General features: G+C 48.3%; 1 protein-coding gene across 2 annotated transcripts in view; it reads right to left on the bottom strand.

Annotated features, from left to right (window-relative positions):
• GRID1 (glutamate ionotropic receptor delta type subunit 1) overlaps window positions 1-23,743 on the bottom strand; it is a 783,733-nt gene that overhangs the window by 533,994 nt on the left and 225,996 nt on the right. The gene's annotated exons all lie outside the window — the stretch shown is intronic.

The following is a 23,743-nucleotide window of genomic DNA, read 5'->3' on the forward strand; positions in this document are numbered from 1 at the left end:
CACAGGGCCATCCCCATCCCAGCTGCTCCTGGCAGAAGGAGCCTGCTGGGCTATTACCTGGGAGGCCAAAACATGTGTTCGATCAGGCACTGCTTAACAACATTTCAGTTAACCATGGACTGCATATAAGACAGTGGTCTCAGAAGATTATATTGCTGAATTTTTACTGTACCTTTTCTGTTTAGGTGTGTTTAGATATACATATACCATTAGATATACAAATACCACCGTGTTACCATTGCATTCGGCACAGTCACATGCTATGCAGGTTTGTAGCATAGGAGCGATAGGCTGTACCATAAAGCCTAGGTGTGTTGTAGGCTGTACTGTCTAGGTTTGTGTAAGTACACTCTATGGGGTTCGTACAATGATGAAATCGCCTAACAATGCATTTCTCAGGATGTATCCCCATCGTTAAGTGATGCGTGACTGTATGTCTTCTAATAGCTCAAGAGTAAACAGCAGAAATATCAACCGAGTGCAGTTGTCACTTTCTTGGCTGTAGTCAGTGCTTACAAAATTTTATTTCACACAAACAATAAAATAACATGAAAAACAGCTATCTGGAAAACATCGAGCCTGGAGTGTTAAGGCCAAGGCACATCTGCAATGCCTCTACCCCTAGAATCTGTCAGGCAGATACTCAAACAGCAACAAGGCTGCTCTCTCCCGCAACTCCCCAGATGAGCACTCAGAGAGGAGCCCAGGGTGAGAAGCTGCCCTTCCCAAACAGCTGGAAGGATCAGGTGGCCAAGTTCAACTTGTCTTAGAGAGAGGCCAAAGGGCCAGAGGCTGCTTGTGGGAGAAAGATGGCCATCCACAAGTGGTGGGCTTCTCTAGAGCTGAGAGTACCTCTGACTCATCTATTTCCAGAGGTGAGCCCTAGATCTGACACACAAGCAAAAGGCAACATGCAAAAAATGATTGTGGGGTTGACTTGAATTTAATTAAGTTAAATCAAATGCCCCCTACCACCACCATTTACGGGGAGAGGAGCACCAGCAGCCTGAGGACAGACTATGTGGCCAGGAGCTAAGGCTCACCAAAAGGAAACCCAAGCCTTATTCACCTGCCAGCCCAGAATGTAGCACAAGTCTTCAATCCACCACCAAATAAATTGTCCCTTGGAGCCAGGTCCAGAGAGGCAGAGGTGGCCCAAAGAATGATTCTCAGGGAAATTTTGAGTCCTCTCCTGCTAGCCTGTATACTACCACCATCACTGCAATCACCATCACCATCACAACCTTCATCACCATCACCACCATCATTACCACAATCACCAATATTACCATCATCACCATCACAACCATCACCACCATCACCACTACCATTGCCACCACCACCAATAACAACACCATCACCACCACCACCATTACCACAATCAGCAATACTACTGCCATCACCACCAACACCATTACCAGCACCACCAATAACACCATCACTACCATCATCATCACCACCACCACCACTACCATCACTATCACTATCACCACTACCACTATCACCACCAACACTAACACCAACACCATCACCACCATCATCCCGGCAATCACATCACCACCATCATTACCACCACCACTACCACCATTACCACAATCACCATTGCCATCGTGACCAACACCAACAACATCACCACCAACACCATCACTATTACCACCACCACCAATACCAACACCATCCTACCACCACCACCATTCCCATCACCAACAATAACAACACCATCACCACCATCATCATCACTATCACCACCACCACTACCATCACTATCACCACTACCATCATCACCACCACTGCCATCACCACTACTGTCACCATCACCACCATCATCATTACCATCATTATCATCACCACCACTATCACCACCACCACCATTAACCTCACAGATCACAACTAATTTGACCTTCAAAAAGTGAATTAGAATATCCCAGCAGAATGGAAAGATGCTCAACATCATTAATTATCAGGGAAATGCAAATCAAAAGCACAATGTGATACCACGTCATTCCCGCAAGAATGGCCATAATCAAAAAATCAAAAAATAATAGATGTTGGCTTGAATGCAGTGAAAAGGGGACACTTTTACACTATTGGTGAGAATGTAAACGAGTACCACTTCTGTGGAAAAGAGTGTGGAGATACCTTAAAGAACTAAAAGTAGATCAACCGTTTGATCCAGCAATCCCACTACTAAGTATCTACCCAAAGGAAAAGAAGTCATTATACAAAAAAGATACCTGCACACGCGTGTTTATAGCAGCATAATTTGCAATTTCAAAAATATGGAACCAGCCCAAATGCCCATCAATCAACAAGTGAATTAAGAAAATGTGAGATAGATAGACAGATACACACACACACACACACACACACACACCACCACCACCACCACCATGAAATACTACTCAGCCATAAAATGGAATGAAATAATGGCATTCACAGCAACCTGGATGGAATTGGAGACTGTTGTCCTAAGTAAAGTAACTTAGGAATGAAAAACCAAACATCGTATGTTCTCACTCATATATGGGAGCTAAGTTATGAGGATGCAAAGCCATAAGAATGATATATTGAACTTTGGAGACTCGGGGGAAAGGGTGGGGGGTGGCAAGGAATAAAAGACTACACATTGGGTACAATGTACACTGCTCAGGTGATGGGTGCACCAAAATCTCAGAAATCACCACTAAAGAATTTATTCATGTAACCAAACACCACCTGTTCCCCCAAGAACCTATTGAAATAAAAAAATAAAAATGAAAAAAGAATATCCCATGCTGAAGAATTCAAAACAATGGATGTAGATACTCCACTCTTGAGGGATGGAGTGTAGTTCTCCACTCTTTAAGTGTGGGCTGCAAATAGTGAGATCTTTCCAAAGAGGAGCAGCATGGGGGAACAAAGTGTCATTTTTTAGTGGAGAAACACTACCTCAGCCAGGCGGTCAAGGTCAACACCAACAGTGATAAGTCATGTTAATAGTAAGTACCCTTGACATGGTGTGATGAGAATGGCACTACCTCCATGGTCTTCCTTCCCAAACCCATAACCCAAATCTAATCATGAGAAAAACATTAGATAAATCCCAGTTGAGGGGAATTCTACAAAATACTTGACCAACACTGCTCAAAACATCAAGGTCATCAAAAGGCAAGAAAAGCCTGAGAAACTATCACATCCAAGAGGTGCCTAAGGAGACGTGACAACTAATGCAATGTAGTATCCTGGATAGGATCCTAAGACAAACAAAACAAAAGGACATTCAGTAAAAACTAAGAAAATACAGGCTGGGCACAGTAGCTCATGCCTGTAATCCCAGCACTTTCAGAGGCTAAAGCAGTGGATCACTTGAGCTCAGGAGTTCAAGAGCAACCTTGGCAACATGGAAAAACCCTGTCTCTACAAAAAATACAAAAGTTGGCCGGGCGCGGTGGCTCACGCTTGTAATCCCAGCACTTTGGGAGGCCAAGGCGGGTGGATCACAAGGTCAGGAGATCGAGAGCACGGTGAAACCCCGTCTCTACTAAAAATACAAAAAAAAAAATTAGCCGGGTGTGGTGGTGGGCGCCTGTAGTCCCAGCTACTCAGAGAGGCTGAGGCAGGAGAATGGCGTGAACCCGGGAGGCGGAGCTTGCAGTGAGCCAAGATTGCGCCACTGCACTCCAGCCTGGGCAACAGAGCGAGACTCCATCTCAAAAAAAAAAAAAAAAATACAAAAGTTAGCCGGGCATGGTAGTGTGCACCTGTAGTCCCAGCTACTTGGAAGGCTGAAGTGGGAGGATTGCTTGAGCCTTGGAGGCGGAGGTTGCAGTGAGCTGAGATCACGCCACTGCAATCCAGCCTGGGTGACAGAGTGAGACCCTGTCTCAAACACAAAAACAAAACAAAACAAAAACTAAGAAAACATAAATGAAATATAGACTTTAGTTAATAATGTATCAATATTGAGTCCCTAATTATGACAAATGTTCTATACTGATGTAAGAAGCTAAAAATGGGGAAAACTTGGTGTGGGGTATATGAGAACTCTCTATAGTATCTTCATAATGATCCTAAAATTTAAAGTTTATTCAAAAAATTGGAATTTCACCCTAAATTCTATAGGACACACTTCTAAAATACTCCTCTAAAATGTTTCCTCCTCCCCAATTATCCCTTCCTTAGCTTGATGTTATGTTGATGCTCACCCAAATATTAGCATTGCCCTTCCTCCTGGCCACAGGCATCCCATCTAGGGCATCCTGTTTCCTGAAGCCACTCACAGCTTTTAAGAACACAGATGTGAGGAGGCACATTTATGCTGCAATGGTTCCCACTGTTTTGTTTTTGTTTTTTTGGGGTTTTTTTGAGACGGAGTCTCACTCTGTCACCCAGGCTGGAGTGCAGTGGCGCGATCTCAGCTCACTGCAAGCTCTGCCTCCTGGGTTCACGCCATTCTCCTGCCTCAGCCTCCCAAGTAGCTGGGACTACAGATGCCTACAACCACGCCCGGCTAATTTATTTATTTATTTATTTTGGTATATTTTAGAAGAGAGGGGTTTCAACGTGTTAGCCAGGACGGTCTCGATCTCCTGACCTCATGATCCACCCGCCTCGGCTTCCCAAAGTGCTGGGATTACAGGCGTGAGCCACTGTGCCCAGCCGGCTCCCACTGTTTTAAGGACTGATTCTAGCCTCCAGCATGGCATACGGAGTCCTTCCCAGCCTGGCCTCCTGTTCCTCCACATGCCTCTTTTGATGTTGCCATATTAAAATATCAATTGCTCTTTCCTCTAGAAACTTCCTCTAGTGCCCATGCTCTGACCATCTATGCTCCTACCCTTGCTGCCCCACTGTTTTCTCTGGTTGGCCCTTGCCTATCCTTTAAGACTCAGCTCAGATGGTGCTTCCTACAGAAAGCCTTATTTTGCCCCAGGACAAATGTATTGGCTTTGGAGGACACCCTCACAATCCCTGTACTTATATCTATTCTGTATTGTCGTTGATTGCTTACTTTCCCTAAGGACAGACAAGTGCTCTCACCTATGTCTCTCTATTGTCAACCTTCAATAAATGTTTATTTAATGATGAGTAAATGACTTTGGAAAAAAAGGGTGGCGTGAAAAATCATGGCCAACAATCCAGGGCTTTTGTTCCTGGGTTTTAAATTACAAATTCTGCTCTTCAGAACTCCATTATCCTCACTAGAGTCCTATATAACCACATCCATTATATGGCAATGTAATGGATTACTAGATTTAATTATAACAGGATAATTAATGTCAAGGTATTGCCAGTTTGGACATAAATATTAAATATCACCTTCTATGTAACTATTTTCTGACTGTGATTGCAAGGATTAGAAATACCAGTTTTTGGTGAGAAGTGTCTTTGTTGTGGGGGGAGTGATGCCAAGTGGGACATCTGGTTTGCCAGCTGCCTCCGTCCTCCAAGCAGAATGCCTCCTGCCTGGCTTGAGGCTGGACTCCCGACATACCTGGCTCTGCCACAACCTGTCTCTCACATGACCTAGTGCAGACCACCACACTTGGCCCTGTGAGTTTCTGGAGGGATCTGTTCAAGTCTCTTGGGAGATCCTCAAGTTGCATATCCCCTTATGGCCTCCATTTCCCTCCATAACATGAAGTAAGAGCAACCACAAGAAGCAAGAGAGACTCAGGCATTATGACAAGGTGCAGACAACATCGTAAGTCAGGGAGGGGAAGCTGAGCTGCTGTGGACCAGGAAGGCTCCTCCTGGGCCTCCACCTGTCTACCACATCTTCTCCACCAGCCACCTCTCAAGCTCTGCTTTGGCTCTGTTCCTAAAGTTGCAATCTCATTCTGCACCTTAACAAAAATTTCACCTCTGGTCAGTTTCTTTCAGGCTACTCTCAAATGGCAGGATCATGAATGTTCATAATGCAAAAGCCACATACAGGACACAGTGCCTCCATGTTAAGCCCTCTTTCCAACCATGGATCCTGCCAGAAGTCTGGAATGAACAGGCCCAAGCTTCCTCCTGGCTTGCTGGAGCCCTCATACTGAGTCACTGAGCTTTAGCATAGAATATAAGAAATCCTATCAGCATTAAGCCACCATGCTTTGACAAAGCCCAAACTAATGTATTCAGAGAGACCAAATGAAGAGGAAGATTGCCCAGTCAGTCTCCAGCTTCTCCAGCCCCTCACTCCTCCAAGTCCTGATTGAACCACATTACAGATTCTGAGTCCAAAGCACCCAGCTCAACCCTTACCAAAGTTTTAACCCAAAGAAAATATGAATGACATTAAAATGATTGTTGTTTCAAGCCACTAAACTTTGAGGTGGTTTACTACACAGCAATAGATAACCAGAGCAAAGGTCCAACATCAGAGCCACTGCAGTAAACAAACAGCTCTCAGATCCTTCTTCCAGCAGCAAACTGCAGCTTCCCACACAGCCTTGGTCCCACTGTCAGACAGAGAAAGCTATTCTGTCCTTTCTCCAATGTGCTGGTGCTTCTGGCTCAAACGTCTTCCTGAAACATTCATTCAGGCCCACAACCATAGAACCTGGGATCCTGACTCCAGTTAACCTCACACAGAAAGGAATTCTCACTCCTACCTCACTCCAACCCACCAGCCCACAAATAAACTAAAACTAGACTTTGGGCATTCTATGATTGAGCTGAGACCTCTGGGTTACTTGTGTTTCTGAGAAAGCCAAAGTGATGCCGAAGGCAGAGTGGTTCTGATGGAAAGCACAAGCTGCATCATCTTCATCATCATCATCACTGTCATCATTGTCTTCATAATCACCATCTTCAATCACCATAATCATTATCAATCCTATCATCACCATCAATGTCATTGTCATCACCATTGTTGTCATTGTCATCATCGATCATCAACAGCACCATAATAATTATCACCATTACCATCATCACCACCACCATCACCATCATCACCATCACTACCACCACCATCACCACCAACACCACCATCTCACCATCATTTATCTCCATCACCATCATCAACACCATCATCATCATCAACACCATCATTATCACCATTATCATCATGATTACCATAATCATCATCATCATCACCATCACCATCATCATCACTACCATTACCATCATCACCATCACCATTATCTCACCATCATTATCACCATCACCATCATCACCATCATTATCACCATCATCATAATTATCATCACAATCATCATCATCACCACCATCACCGTCATCACCATCACCATTACCATCATCACCATTATCATCACCACCATCACCATCATCTTATGATCATTATCACCATCATCATCATCACCACCATGATCACCATTACCGTCATCTCACCATCATTATCACCATCATCATCACACTATCACCATCATCTCACTATCATTATCACCACCATCATCACCATTACCATCATCTCACCATCATTATCACCATCAACAGCATCATCACCATCAAAATCGTCATTATCACCATGACCACAATAATACCAGGGACATTTACTGAGCACTTACTATGTACCAGGAACTATCCTAAACACTTCAAATAACTGTCTTGTTAAACTCTCATCACATCTTATGATGTAGTCCTGCCACTATCCCTACTTTAGATATAAGAAAACAAAGGTTTGGAGAAGTTTTATAACTTGCCCACAGCCACCAGCCATAAGGGCAGTGCTTGGATTCTAACACCAAACAAACAACTCCAAAGGCTAGATATGCTCTTACCTGCTCTGACATCTCTCCCCTCAAGCCTGCTCCTTACCTTGATTGCTTTAGAAACGTTCCACTGGATACCCCAGGGCCCCAAATACAACCCTGCAGGGCCTCAGCCTCTGTATCTGAGAAATGGGAGCAGTGACAACAGCCTGGCTGTGGACAGAGTGACAGACCTAAGGGCAACCTGTGCCATAGAAGGGAGACAAATGCAGTCATTTACTAACCTACTCCAAGCCAGGCACTTCCCCACACATTACCTCCTTTAAACTTTACCACAGCCCTGGGGGTGAGCAGGAACTAGCTTCTTTATTTTACCAGTAGACACAGGTTCAGAGAGTAAGCAGAGCTGAGTAACTCCCAAAACCCTGCTCTTTCTGCTGGCCCCAACTGTTCCCTGCTCCCTACCCTGAGGACAGGTACCACATGCTGAGCCAGGGACCCTGTCAGAGAAGCAGGATCATTCCCTGCACATTCACTTAGAGCAATTAATGAGCCAGGGATGTGCTTGCTTTGCATTTCCAGGGGCTGACGGCCATCCTAGGCATGGCCCCTTCTGCATAGGAAGAAATACCCAACAGCTGGAAGAAAAATGAGCAGCCCTGGAGCTGGAATTCCTGCTCAGCCTCTCCCTGGCACTGGAGCTCCACTGGGTGCCTGGATAGCTTATACAACTTCCCTTTACCTATCTTCCTTTGGAAGCTAAAACTAGCCAGATTTGAAAGGACACTGCCCCTCATAGAAAGAAACAGTCTTGATTTTTTAAATTGGTCACTGAATTAAATGTGCAAATAGTGTTCCCCATTTCACAGATAAAATTTATTTTTTCCTCACCTTTTAATTGGCCTCTGAAGTCTCCCAGTATGCCTGGACCACAACTGCTACCTCTGATGGGACTGACCCTGAGGGCCACCCCTGGGGTGTGAGCACACATGAGGGAGGGGTGGAGACAATAGGGGAGCCCAGTTGGAACTGTTGGGCCCCACTTTCTGCAGCTTAGTGCCCTGCCGTGTGGGCCTGGGCAGTGCTCACGTCCAGAGTCCAGGGACACAGGACTTCAGAGCCACAGCAGCAGAACCCAGGGACCCACGCATCATTGTAAAGGCTCTGAAAGGTGCCCAGCTTTGAGGATGAACCAGGAAACTGCTTGAGTTTTGAATCAAGTCATGTCATGGTTTTGGTTCCACGCAATGCCAGGCCTGACTACTCCTCCACCCCAACACTGCCAGTGCCTGGGGAATCTGGAATGAATGGTGGGGATGAGGATTGGAGTCTACTGGGTCACAGGAGGAGAAGGGGGACCTACTCAAGACCACCTTGTCCTAAAGGCAAAGCTACAATCCAAACCTAGAGCCAAAGCCTGGAACCTACCAGTGATGCTGAGAGTGGAGGGGAAGCAGTTGGGAGCAACAAAGAATGGGATGTGGTGTGAGATGTCCCATATCACTATCCCCCACAATGCCAGTGAGTCCTTTATGGTGGAGGTAGGGGCATCACACAGTTTCAAAGGCCAGTGTGGAAACAGGCAGGCAAAGGTGGAACACATGCAAACTCTGCACCCACCCCCACACCCACACGTCTACACACTGGCATCCCCGATTTGTTTACCTGTTGGCACAAGGGCAAACAAATCGCAGCCCTGGGGAGGTGAGGCCCTGCACTGGGCTTGGTAGCAGCCCTGCCTGATTCTCATTAGGTGATGAACGGAAGGTTTGTGTGGTTGGGGTTTGTTATTGCTGTTGCTTTTGCTGCTTCCCCGAATTCCCTGCGGAAAGAAAGAGGAAAGATGCACTGAAAAAGGGCACGTCCTCTCTCAGCCCTTCCACAAGGAGAGTCCTTGGAGCAGCAAGGCAGGCCCATGTGCACACACATTAATAATGTGCAAAGCTCTTTAGGCTGATTGCTTGCTCCTCACAGGAAGCCGCCATGGTGGCTGCCAAGAGGCTGAGCTCACCCCTGCGAACTCGCTCCGTGAGGCACAAAGCAGGAGTCAGCCTGGCTTCCCACACCAAGGGCCCATGCAGGCGGCCTGAGTGCAGGGAGCCCAGAATGAGGCTGCCAGGCAGGGGGCTACCCATCCAGGCCTTGTGGCCCAGGCAAGCAGGGAGACAGAGGGAGCACCTCCCCAGAGTAGCCATTCTCAGCTCCCAGGCTGTCAGCTGACAACTATAGAGTACCATTCCTTTAGGATTTCTGTGTCCCTGAGCTGCTTCCCATGGAGTCAGAGAGTGGCAGAGACAACACCTTAACCCTGGTCCCTGTCCAGATCATGCTGCTCACCTGCTCACAAACCTCCAGTGACTTCCTATTCAACTGAAACCAAACCCAAAATCTGACAAAGGCCTGAGAGCCCCCAGTGCTTTGATCTTGGACACCTCCCCAATGTCACCTGCCACCACTCTCCCCCTGGCTCACCTGGCACCAGGTACATCCTCCTCCTCACTGATGCTCCAATGTGCTGAGCTCATTCCAGCCTCACGACCACACGACATTCCAGCTGCCACAATCTCTCTGCAGCAGATCTTGTTTCGGGGGCTCTACCACATCCTTCCAGTCTCTCAATAAACACCTCCTTCTTGGCATCACTGTCCCTAACCACTGCTCTACAGTGGTGCCCCCATCAAACCACTCTCTTCTTACCTTACTGTATTTTTCTTCATGGAGGTTATCACTACCCGCATGACTTTTGGTTTACTCATTTATTTGTTTAGTGTCTGACCACCACCTCCACTAAGATGACAGCTCTTGAAGACAAGGACCTTGTCTGTCTCAGTCCCTTTATATTCTCAGGGTCTAGAACAGAGCCTGGTCCATATTCACTGCCCAATTAATATCGAATCCATTTCAAGACAGGCAAATGAGACCCAGAAAGGCAAGGCAGTGCCCTATAGTCACACAGGGAACTGGACAGAGCCAGGTCGGGAGCTTGTGGAAACCTTAGTCCCAGGCTCTGGGGAGCTCCTGGGTGTGATACGGGGAATTGGGCAGTTCCCTCCAGGCCTGGCTGATGCAGCCAGTGACTTGCTGAGCATCTACTCTGCATAGCCCTTTCAATGCGCTTCAGGGAGCAATCGTAAGGTGAGGTTGGTCCCTCCCTGCAAGTGAGATATGGTTTTAGAAAAACATGGCAATTGAGGCCACGGCCCAATGCAGTAATGCCTGAGCACTGGCCTGGACAGGCTGCCTGGACATGCTGCACCCACAGCAGGGACTGGAGGAAGACAATCTGGCAGTAGAACATAAAAGCACCATGGCTTCCACGTGACTGCCAATGGGCAAGCCTTTGCCACTCAGGCCCTAAATAGGAAGCTACTTCTCATGCTAACGGTCAGGCAGGCCGAAACCCTCCCCACCTCAGCAGAGAGAGTGAGCCAGCAGAGTCAGTGTGCCCCAAATGCAGAAAGGAAAAAGCTATAAGACCCATTAACTGAAAGCTACCAGTCCCAGGATAGTTAACAACCAGCAGCAGCCTTGTGGAGTACCGCTAGGTAGAGCAAACCAATACTGATGATCACCACCCATCTAAAGAGCTGGCCTTCACACAGGAAAGACCAAAAGTGCCTATAATGGTTAAAGAGCTCAGTTCACATTTAGGGTAGAATTTGAGCAATGGTGGGTAAAAAGAACAAGAGCTTCTGGCAACTACAGTTGACTCTTGAACAACACAGATTCGAACTGTGAGGCTCCACTTACCTGTGGATTTTTTTCAATCAATGTTTCACTGAATGTGACTGCCTCTCCTTCCTCCCCTTATCCCTCCTCCATCTCTCCCGCCTCTGCCACCCATGGGACAGCAAGACCAACCCTTCCACCTCTTCCTCAGCCTACTCAACATGAAGATAACAAGGTCGAAGACCTCTATGATGAGCTGCTTCCACTTAATGAGTAGTAAATATATTTTCTCTTCCTATGATTTTCTTAATTCCATTTTCTCTACTTTACCATAAGAATATAGTATATAATACCTATAACATACAAAATGTGTGTTGATCAAATGTTTATGTTATTGGTAAGGCTTCTGGCCAACAGTAAGCTTTAGGAGTTAAGTTTTGGGGGAGTCAAAAGTTATACACAGATTTTTGACTGCATGGGGGGTTGGTTCCCCTAATCTCCGCATTGTTCAAGGGTCAACTGCATGAGGGAGACCCCTAAGGCAGGTCAGCCCCCACCAACAAAAGTAAGAAGGATGTTGGAATCACAGAAAACAGGGTTGGTACCTTGAGGAGCCAAGGAAAGAAACAGGAACTTGGCCGGGCATGGTGGCTCATGCCTGTAAAACCAGCACTTTGGGAGGCCAAGGCCGGTGGATCACGAGGTCGGCAGTTCAAGATCAGCCTGGCCAAGATAGTGAAACCCCGCCTCTACTAAAAATACAAAAAATTAGCCAGGCGTGGTGGCGCGCGCCTGTAATCCCAGCTACTCCGGAGGCTGAGGCAGAGAATTGCTTAAACCTGGAGGGGCGGAGGTTGCAGTGAGCTGAGATTGCACCACCGCACTCCAGCCTGGGCGACAGAGTGAGACTCCATCTCAAAAAAAAAAAAAAAAAAGAAAGAAAAAGAAAAGAAATAAGAACTCCTAGGACCACTGTGCTAAGAATGACTGCCTATCCTCAGCAAGAAAGGACTGGGAAAGGGGAACAGGGCTCGCTTCACACTATTCTCATAGTTAATGAGCTTAAGTTGACAGTATATATGCAATAAATCAGACATTACCACTTGGCAGCCTGCAAGCCTTATCAGCCTTGCCACAGGCAGAGTTGGCCAACAAAGAGTTCAGCATTTTTGTAATTAGCTACAAACATTTAAAAACTAAGAGATTTCACAGAAAGTCCAAATTTCTGGCTCCTCTTGAGACACAAGAAACAGTGACCACACCAGGCCTTCTCAGGGGAATCTTGGCAGAGCCTAACAGTCCTCTTCAGAGAAGGATGTTTCCCGCAGGTGCCTGCAGCTGCAATACTCTCAGTTCTTACAGCCCATCTGCTGTCTGCCTTAATATCCCTGCCTGGATGCCACAGGCATTTGGATTTATGACCTGGCTGTCACGCCAAAGGGTGGCTTTAGCCATTCTTCTCTGATCCTTTGATTGTCTTCAAAAGCTCCAAGTTACAGAATTATCCAAGAGTAGTTCACATGGTGGCCTGGATGGGATGGTCCCACTTGATCATCATGGGGCAGAGAGAAGCGGCAGCTATGCAGCCCCTTTCCCACCCTGCTTCGCTAGGCACAGGGCAGTCTCCAACTGAGTAGTCGCTGTTCTTCCCAAGTGTATGTTTTCTCTCTCTAGTGTAGTCTGGCGGTGCTTCAGGGGCAGAGACCATGTCTTTCTCCCCCAAAGCACCCAGTGTAAGAGGTCCAGGGATGGAGCCCATTCTGTCTGAGTGGTGGACTGGCCACCGACAGGCTGCTGAGAGGTGCCTTCTCATCTGAAGAGTAACTCTGCAGGCAGAAAGCACCAGCGGCTGTCCCTCCTTCTATCAGCCCAGTAACCAGCACTCCTGAAAAGCCACTAGTAGCTGCTCTTGCACATGTGCTCCAATAACAGCCCAGATGAGAGGTGCCCTGTGAACTCTCACCCTGCTCCTGAACAAGATCCGAAAGTGCCTAGCCAGCATCTGGAGCCCAGGCAGCACTTAGCCCTCCTCTTCTCCCCCTCTCTCTTGGACTCTAACATCCTCTCCAGCTGAGTGCTGGACCGCAAGCCGGTTCTCAACCCCAGCTGGGCTGGCTGGAGATTGTGAGCACTTTGTCACTTTTTCCTAGCCCCTCCTCTTACCACCTGAGGTGCACCCCACAGCTGGCTTTCCTCACTTGGCTCTGTGAGCTATGCTTCCTGACACAGAGTGAGTGGGAGCTATCCTTCTCCCAGGCTGGCCACAGCTCCCCATCTCTGAGTCACTGACACCTCCCAATGCTTGACCCCAACAGCCCCAGATTGGTTCTACAATCTCAGCCAAACACCGTCCACAGGCACAATAATGAAACTATGATTTGCAGAGCACCACCCCTGCACCAGGCCCTCTCAAGAGCATTTCCTCATTTAATTCCCATGGCAACCTTCTGGGAAGGTATTAATACCCCAGCTTATGACCAGTAAATAGCCTCAAAAAGATGGCATTGATAGAGTTGGGCTCTGATTCTGTGTCCATTTCCTCCAAGGACAATGCTCCTTCATCTGTCCCACCAGCAGCCCCAGCCCTGGAAAGAAAAGCATCATTGTGGCCCCAGCTGAACATCTGAAAGCCTCAGGTTTCCTCTGTGAAGAAGAGAATGGGCAGAATGGGTTGTGGGAGGAGGGGGACATCCTCGGGTGCTCTGCCCTGCCTTTTCTCATTTAAATCGAAGTGGTTCAAGTCCTGCATCTCCCGGGGGTAGGAAACCCTCCACCTGCCCTCCCTGTGCCCATGTACCCAGGGCTTCTTGGATGGGGTTGGGAGAGTTCATGTATGCTTTTCCTGCGATGATCTACCTCCTTCCAGTTCTTTTCTCCCACACTTTCACACTTGTCTCCTACCACAGCTCCTTTCCCCCAGGCTCCATGACTCGAACCATGGACCACAACCCTGTACATTGTTTTCCCCCGACACTGCTCACAGCATACCTTGGTGATACTGCAGATATGTGAGTAACGCACTGGGGAGAGGGAGAGGCCACACCATGCCCTGCACAGCAGGCAACAGGGAGGTGAAGTGTACACACACCTGGTAACGGCCCACCAACCTTGCCACTTCTCTCCTAGGTCCACCGACCTAGCAGCAGGTCACCAGCCCAATCCCTGATGTCAAGCACTAGCACATCCCAAACTTCAGAATGTTGACCTTGCCCAGGGTCACAGAAGATTTTTTCACTTTTCTCAATGCCCTTCATGACCATATCTTTACACTTTCTGAGACTCATCGATCTCCCCACTCACACATCAGTCACTGGGCATGTTCTGGGTACCCGTACCCATGTCAAGCACTGTGAGAAAGGAAAAAGGAAAGCCTACACCCCAAAATACCCTGTACTTAGAAGAACGCTGTGAATCAAGTATTAACTCCATTGAGCAGATGAGGAACCAGAGCTCAGAAAGCCACATGGTGAGAAAGCAGGGCAGGAAAGGGGCTGGGTCTGCCTGGACTCTGCCCTTCCCTGCCCTGTAGACAGAAAGCCTATATAAAATGTCCCCAGACTCTCGGATGCCTGGGAGGTTGTGGAAACTGCTCTTCTAGTTGTCCATGGAGAGGCAGAGGCAGCCCATCCATCCCCCTCAGGCTCTCTGCAGATGTGTTGGCAGAGAGAGGACTGGGGGTTGTCCCCATCTCCATATGAGCATTCAGAGGTGTCCAGTCCCCCTCCTCATGCTACCTGCTACTCCGTGGCAATGTTCACCTAGTCTGCTCTGTGTCACACTCCAGGAGAAAAATGGGCTCTCCCTTGATCTGTCAATGGCAACAAGCCTCGTCTCCCAACAGCACATTGTAGAAAAAAGCTGGGCTTTGAGTCAGGGTGTTCAGCATTCATAGCCCAGCTCTGTCATTTTTCATCTTTTGGACCATGAGCAAACCCCAAAATCCCTGCAGGCTCAAAGCTCCATCCTAGCCCTTCTCTTCCAGCATTGTTGAGAAGATTCGGTGAGTTTCAGGGTCTGAATATGGTGAACTTGATAAATAAAGGCTGCCTTTATCCCTCCCTCTGCTCCACAACCCCCTCTTTACCACGCTCACCCCAAAGTTGAACAATGTTGAAGAAAAGTAAGAGTGAGGAGGCACATGGCCCCAGGTCACCTGCAGAACTGCCACCATCTGCTTCCACCCAGGAAGCTCATCTGCACACTAAGGCCTATGCTAGATGGACAACAAAATGGTCCCAACTCTCCATGCCTTAAGGCAGCCACTCCCTTGGCAATGTGACTTTGCAGTTCCCCCCTCAAGAGCAGTCTTCCATCCAGAGGAGGAGTCTCTTTCCCCTGCCTGTTGGGCTGACTTCATGGCTTGCTCTGGCCAAGAGATTGCAGCAGAAGTCACAATGCCATCCTCACCAGCCAGCCCAGATGCATGAACCAGCCCAGCTGAGATCCAGTGAATCTAACCCAGGTCTGCTGACCAGGAGGTTCATGAGTAACAACACATGCTTACTGTTGCATGACACTGAGTTTTAGGATGGTTTGTTACACTGCACACAGCTAGCTGATGCAGAGCCCTTCTTCTCTCCAAGGGGACTGGCAGCTCAAGCACAGATGGCAGGTGACCACCAAGGCCAGATTCCTACCAGTGATGTAGACAGGAGGCCTGGAAATACTGGGTAGAAGAGGGAAGTTCCCCAGCAAAGGCTCCACCCTCAAGCCTGGAAACTCCCAGCCCTAAATGGGAACAGTCATTCCTGTTTTCACACACAAATGTTGCCTTTTGGCCTGCCATGCCCCCCTATCCTGCACCCATATAAACGCCAAATCCCAGGCTCCATAAGCAGAAAAGGGCAGAGGAACAGAAGAGTGACACAGTAGAGAAGGAAAGGAGAGAAGGAGCATCCGAATGTCAAGAGGTGTTCGGTTGGAGACGGTCAGAGAGAAGATCAGCAGCAGGATGGTGGAACTCCAGGGGAATATAGTCTTCCCACTCCATCCCCTTTCCAGCTCCCCATCCATCCTGCTGAGAGCCACTTCCATCTGGCAATAAAATCCCCTGCATTTACCATCCTTCAACTTGTCTGTGTGACCCGATTCTTCCTGGTTGCCAGACAAGGACCTGAGTACCAAGAGGGCACTCAGCTGGTTAACACTTAAGCCATCTGCACATGGCAGGAGCTAAAAGAGCACTGTATCATGCCCACTGGGGCTTTGGGAGTCACAGGCACCCACCCCTAGTGCTACTGTGGGGCCAGAGCCCAAAAGCGCTCACCCCAGTTCCTGCACCTGCCCGTCTGCATGCCCCCTCTCCCGTAAGGAGCAAGCAGCCGAACAAAGGAGCCACATCCCTATCACACATCCTGCAAGTGGGGTCAGGGAACTCTCTTATCTCACCAGCACCAGGAGAGGGCTCTGTTTAGGGATGCCATGTGCAGAGAATGGCACCAGATGTGGGCTACATGGCACAGATAGCTTCTCTGAGATAAATTCATACCAATTTAGATAATCTCTCTCATTTCTGCCTCTCATGACCCACCCCCTCCCCCTGCCTCCCACCACATCTTCTTACAGCTTCCCCGCTGAGCTCCCCAATCAGCTCTTCAGTCAACAAACAGGCTGACTCACCTCAGGCTCAGGGGCGAGGCCCCCCCAAGGCTGAACACCCTTGGGGATCTGGGAGCAGAAAGGGTAATTGAGCCATTTCAGCTGCTGCAGGCTGTTTCCCTTTGTAAATGCCTATTTCTCATGTCTGCTGCCTCCTTGGCCAAAGGGGCTACCTGCTAATAAGCCACAGATACTCTGCAGGGAGGAGCTGACACTCTGCTCTGCTATTTAATGACCCACAAAGGAAGGAAAGGCCACCAGGTGTCTTCAGGCCCATGCTTCAGGTTCACAGTGCTCTTTGACCCCAGACAGGCCTCCCAGACAGTCTCTGTAAGGCTTTCAGCACCCCTGAGCACCAAGAATGGGATGGCATGATTTGAGATGGAACTCATAATAGAAACAACAGCCAACCAGAAAATAAACACCGGAAAGTCCAGCAGCACTCAGGCCTTTTTCCCTGATGATTGCTTAGATGCTCCTTTGAAATATCAAAAATCAAACATTAAATTCTTACAATGCTTTACTTGGCACCCCTGCTTGGCTGGAGTGTTAAGAATGTGTTTCATTTGCCCAGTGGGGAAATGAAGTTCTAGACAATGTTTGTGTGGGGACAGAAATTGGTGCTCCTGGGGTCCCACCCTCCATCCATCTGTTTACCAGCCATAACGCATGGCCCCTGAAAATGTGATTAAGAAAGATTAACAGGCCCCAGTTCCTGCCCTTAGCATTCCCAGATCACACAAGGAGGGAGATGCAATAGAGGGTCACAGCACAAGCAGTGGGTGTAGGGCTAGCTCTGGGATGAGGTGGCGATGGAGGTGTGTTCAGGAGGCAGCAGGCTCTGAGGGATGTGATGGTGCTGTCATGGAGAGGGGATAGTGGGCTAGGATGCCAGAGGTCTGCAAGACCAGTGCTGGTTGACACCTGGACAGAGCTCACAGCAGCTTCCCCAGCAGTCAAGGACTTTGGAAAGATGAGCAGGAGGGTGGGGACAGAGGAGGAAAGGGACAGAGCCATGTAGAGCCTCAAACACAGATCCTAACAGGACAGCTCTCTGTTCCCTTCCCGAACTCAGCCAGGCCCCGCGTTCTGGCTGCCGCTTGCAGCCACTGAGTTCCAAGCCCATCTGAACAAAATCTAGAAACGTTTCTTCCTTTTGATCTTATTTCTAAGAATTTCTAAGAGAAAATATAAATTTCTCAGACTGGAAGCACTTTTGCTAAAGTGCTAAGGCTTTAAAATCCGTAAACAGTGGGATATAATTAAATGCAAATGCAGGGCCATATTCAAAAATTAATCTCCTATAATTAATTAGTAATTTAAAATATTCTGGTAAATGATACTTAAATGGCACAGAATTATCCTAGCTCTGAGTGATAAAGTCGTCTGCTAAAGATTTACCTTGTTAGAGTGAGAAATATTTGCATATATCATGTGGGACAACAGAACGTTGAGATTGCTAATTTACCTTTGCTATAAATGTATTAAAAAGCACAGTCTTTATATTCAAATTGCGGGAGCTTCACTCACTGCAGCAAACTCTGAGAAGCGATGCATTTGAAGACAGGACTAAACCCAGGCTGGGCTTCTATGAAGGATTAAATTGAGGCACACTCCATGCCTGGGAAGCCAATCTGGGAAAGGTGTTGGGAGTGGCCCCTTCCACCATTTTCCTTAACCTAACTCCATCCAGCCTGGATGAAAAGTGACATCTTGTACCAGAGCAATGGAAAGCTGTTCAACTAACCAGCTATTCTCTCTGCTGTTCTTTCTCCTGTTCTTCTCTCTACAGAAAGAGATCACTGGTATCTAACTGCAGAGGTCAATGCCATCTGCTACAACTGTCACTAGGTAGCCGAAGTTTTCAGACCAAAGCCCTTGCTGATGTGCTGACCTAGGAGTTGCTGACCAGCCAAACAGGCAACCAAAGTACACACACACAAAAACAGCTGACCCCATTTCTATTGGAAGTAAGAAATATTAAATTCCCATTCATTTAGTCCTTCAACACTACTGTAGACAAGGTCCCATGCTGCTCTCAGGAAATAAAATGGTGAACATCACACAGTCCCTGGCCTACAGGCAGCACGTTCTAGTTACAGGGACAGATTATGCAACATCTGCAGGACATACAGAAACGGAAGGTGCCTGGACATCAGGGCTGGGCAGGCTGCCCCACCTCCTTGTGAACTGGAAGGAAGGAGCAGCAACTCTTCTCCATAAAGAACACAAATGGTTTAAAATCATTTAACTTTTCCACTCTTTCCAGTGGAACAAAAGACTAGAAGGGAGAGGAGGAAATACAGAGGAAACAAAAGGAAAGAGGGAGGCCTATGTATTGTAGAGACAGTGGCATACAACCAATAAATAAGAGGTGAAAGGACAAAGCCCTGGAGTCCTCAAAATGCCCATGGACACTGAGAGAGGCCTTAGTGGATGACAGCGCTGGGGCACAGCTGCTCTGCCAGCCACTGGAATGCCCAGCAGTGGCATGGTGTGTGGCCATGACTTTCCATATCATAGCCAATCTTGGAGAGGAAGAGGCACTGCCTCTGAATTCCATGCCCCTCAGCATTTGATAGGGTTCCTCATCCATAGGAGGCTCCCAATTGGTACTTGCTGGGTGAGTAGGTGATTGGATGATGGATGAGTAGATGGACAGATGAATGGACGAACAGAGAGAGAGATGGATGACAGATGAATAGATGAACAGAATCCCTCCAGGAAGTTGGAATGAAGCCCAGGGCCAAATGACTGTGAACTGGAGTTCTCCCCATCAAGCCTGACCTGGAGAAGAACAAGAACAATAAGACATGTAAACTGTAGGGTGTTAACCTCTAACACCCTGAAAAGGACCCCAAGAACACACCAGTCCTGAAGTCTGGATTTCCTGCCCCAGGCTAGGGAGCCCTCCCTGCTGACATCCCAGCCTCAGCTCCAGCCACTACCTCCCCTGTAAACCCATGACTGCAACTGCACAACACACAAGTTCCTGAATACAATAGGGATCCCCTGACCCCTCTCTCCAGCCCTTCCTTGTTCACAGAGCTAGTGCAAGTTCATTCCTACAGACCCAGACCCAGAGTCACCTAGTCCAGGAAGCTTCCGTTGACCCTCTGATGACCCCATCTCTCCCTGGCCAGAGGACATCACTCTGTCTTCCGTGCTCTTACAAGACTTGGCCACACCTTTGCCATTACAGGTAAAGGCATCTGTTCACACTTCGGTCCTCCCCACCAAGCTGGGAGCCCTGTGAGAGCAGGGACAACAGCCTACACGCCCACATAGAACTTGGCACAGGCTGGAGCTCAGTAAATGCTGGAGAAGTGACAGGAAGAGCCATGAGCAGAAGAGACAAAGCTCCAGCAGCCACCAGCAGGATTCCCAGAGCAAGGCCCATCTCAGCAGCTGCTGCCTTGGTCACTTCAGCAATTCTATGGGCCATGATCCCCAGCTGGTGAGGAAGCTGATGGGCTTGCATGAGGAGAACGTCATAGGTAGTTGTCACTGTGCACTGAAGTCCCACTTAGCAACCTGTGGCCCGGAGAAGAACCAAGGCCCAACTAGGATCCAATGAGTCCAATCCACTCCCCAATTAGGGTATGATTGGAAAGAGCCACCCACACTCACATGGAGGGCTCCAAGGTCAAGCCCAAGACAGAACAGGCCCCCCTGGAGGAAGGGACCTTCCATGGCCTGTACCCTCGGCAGTCCCCATGGTACCCAGAGCAGCCCCATAGTGGCCCCAGGCCTGGGACCCGGAGACCTGAGTTCTATCACCCTCAGGCCCATCCTCCCTGAGGGGAGCCTCTCCACACCTTTTTAAGATGATGCAGTGTTGTGGTGGCTACGAAGACGGTGATGAGGAGGCCTCAGAGGATGAATGTGGAATAAAGACTGAGTGAGGGATGTGAGGGGTCTCTAGGTGGGGCCTGATAGGCCACAGGGTCCCCAGGCAGGCCCCAGCACCTTGGCCTGCCACAACTCTTCCACTCACCCACTCACTGCCAAGGCCAGGCTCACAGAACCTGCAGGCCCCGCCAGCACAGCCCCTCATGAAGCAGAATCCCAGAGAGGCTGGTAGTGCCATATGACCCCAGGCCAACAGCCACCTGCAGTGAATGAATGCCATTTTGCAAAATGTAAAAGATTCAAGCAGCTCCGTCTTCCTCACTCACTCCCATTTGGCTAGGCTTTTTGAGTAGGGAAGAGGAGAACTTACAACTAGGAAAGCCCCATAGCCCATGCCAACTCTAGCTCATCCGTACCATCCCAACTCTAGCTCATTTGTGCCGTCCCGGATGCAGCATAACATTGACATGCAGTTGATGTGTTGGGGGTGCTGAGGGGACATTTACTCCTCCTTAACTGTGCTTTGGGCTTCATAAAATTCAGGACATGTTCTGGCAGTGTCTCATCCTTGTGAACATTGTTTGTCCTTGTCACAACAAAGAGGAGGTTGGGTCAGTCTGCTCAAGAAGCCCGTGCAACGCCTCCAGGTGGTGAGGAAGGCTTCGCACAGGGACAGCATTCCCAGGTGTTCCTAGGGGACCTGCTGGGCTAGCCAGTGAGATAGCTCATGTTTACTCCAGAATCCACATTTCTTTCCCACCACACTTAGGAGATACGTTAAAATGCTTTGCGTATAAGCAGCCTGAGAACCTCTGCCAAACCCTGGCCAGAGACAGTGGAACCATATCTTCCCCGATGAAGCCAGCATGCCCTATTTCCCCACTCTAGCAAGTGCAGTGCTGTACGCTGTGTTCCTGGAATCATCACAGACGGAAGAGAGGGGCTCTGGAGGGAGTAAAATCCGGACTTTAATCCTGTTCAGTGCCTAAGTGGCTATTTGTGTGACCTTAAGTAAGTCATTTAACATCTTTAGCTTTTCCATTTCCTCCGTCTGCAAAGTGTGAGGATTAGAGAATGCACAAAGGGCCAGAGCCATCGTGGGCACCCAAGAAACCTCAGCTTCCTCCCTCCCAATGGCAGGCGCATGGGAACAGGGATCAAGACTCTTATCATCGGTGGAGACTGAAGACTACGGTCGGAGCTGTTGGCCCAAAGTCCAAATGCCATCGTTCCCCTCAATCTCCCACCAACACTCCCAGGGACTTGGCTGACGTTAAGAGTCCAGCAAAAGAAACTGCAGAATATTGGAGGGTGGGGGGTTTAGAAACGACCTATTGGATACTATTCTCACCATCTGGGTGACAGGATCCGTACTCCAAACCTCAGCATCACACAAGATTCCCATGTAACAAATCTACACAAGTACCCCCTGTATCTAAAATAAAAGTTGAAATTTAAAAATAAAACAATGGCCTGACAAAAAAAAACAGTGGCCACCCCAGAGCCTTCCCCAGTCCCGTCACACTCAGCAATGCAAGCAGGACAAAGCAAGCCCAGCAAATCCACCACTGCAGACGTTTGCATAATTAACCACTTGGAAATAACATCCTTAGGCCAGTCTTAGTTATGTGTTAAATCCTCACAGGGGTAGAAACAGGAAGGGGCTAAAATCCTCTAGAAGGAAAATGCATGAATATGTGCAGTGAAAAGAAAACAGATGCTTCTTGAAAAGCTATATGCTAAATGCTTTATCATAGCTGTCTCCTTCATCCCTTTTAACAGATGAAGAAACAGAGGCTAAGACGGTGATGCAAATGGCCCAAGGTCACACAAATAATAAGTCAGGGAGCTGGGACTTGCCCCCAAATCCATTCAACTCCAAAGCCAATAGTCTTTCCACCCCCAAGCTTCACAGCAGAGGAAGGAGGAAAGGAAGCAAGGGGAAGGGGCAAGGAATTGGCGAGAAGCAAGAAGGGAGGGGGCCGGCGACGAGATTAGTCGACACCATCACCAGTACAGAATCCAGCTGGGGAAATACTGCAAGAAGAGCCATTCCCTGAGCAGACTTTTGCAAACGCACAGCTGGGTATATTCTGAGAAAGAATGGACATGTTAGTGCTGCTAATCCCAGGCTGCCCATTACTGGACTGAATCACTTCATACAGGGCAACATGTTCTGGTGAAAATGCCGGGAGCCGACAGGACATCACAGCCTGGCGGACCACCAGCGTGATTCGGGGCCTGATTAGCAGAGAGCATCAGGGCTGCTGGCCAATTGTACCACATTAAGCATTCCAAATTTTAAGTTCCCCAGCAGTGGGCTTTGGGCTGGCTCCTGATGCATGAGGTAGCATTCTGAGTAATAATTAATTAGAAGGAAAAGCAGAATAAGCAAGCAAAGCACATCAAATGGAATTAGTATAATGCCATGTTTCACTTCAGTTTACTTTCAATCAGAGAGGACCAACAAGGTGACTGGGGTTGTCTGGAGAATCTGCAGGGAGCCCTTGGCCACCCCGTGACCTGTTCAGTCTGCCTCTGCTCCCAGGCATACCACATCCCCAGCTCACCCCCCAAAACCAACCCAGGCCAGTGGGACACCTGCCAACTCCAGCCTATCACCTCTCTGCCATTAGACTACCTGGGCCAGTGCCAATCAGCCAACTCATAGGTTATTTCTAGTTTGTTCTCAAATTAATGGATTCTTTACAAATGAATGGATTCTTTACTAACTAATGGATTCTTAAACTGATGGGCCCTGTCTTCATTAGAAGGCTCCAACCTCGAACAAAGATGTTTTTAAAAGAAATACACACTGATTATTAGCCCAAGTGCCAAAAAAATAAGAACATCTAATGTATCCTTCAACGATAGGCAAAGACACCTCCTCCAGGTGCTGAGAAATCCCAAGGCAGACATACCCACCTCTGCAGAAAGCTGGAAATTTATTTTATCCCTAGAAGCTTACACCCGTCAACAAAGAG

Source organism: Nomascus leucogenys, chromosome 18 (genome assembly GCF_006542625.1).
Source record: "Nomascus leucogenys isolate Asia chromosome 18, Asia_NLE_v1, whole genome shotgun sequence".
In the NCBI taxonomy this organism is placed as follows: Eukaryota; Metazoa; Chordata; class Mammalia; order Primates; family Hylobatidae; genus Nomascus; species Nomascus leucogenys.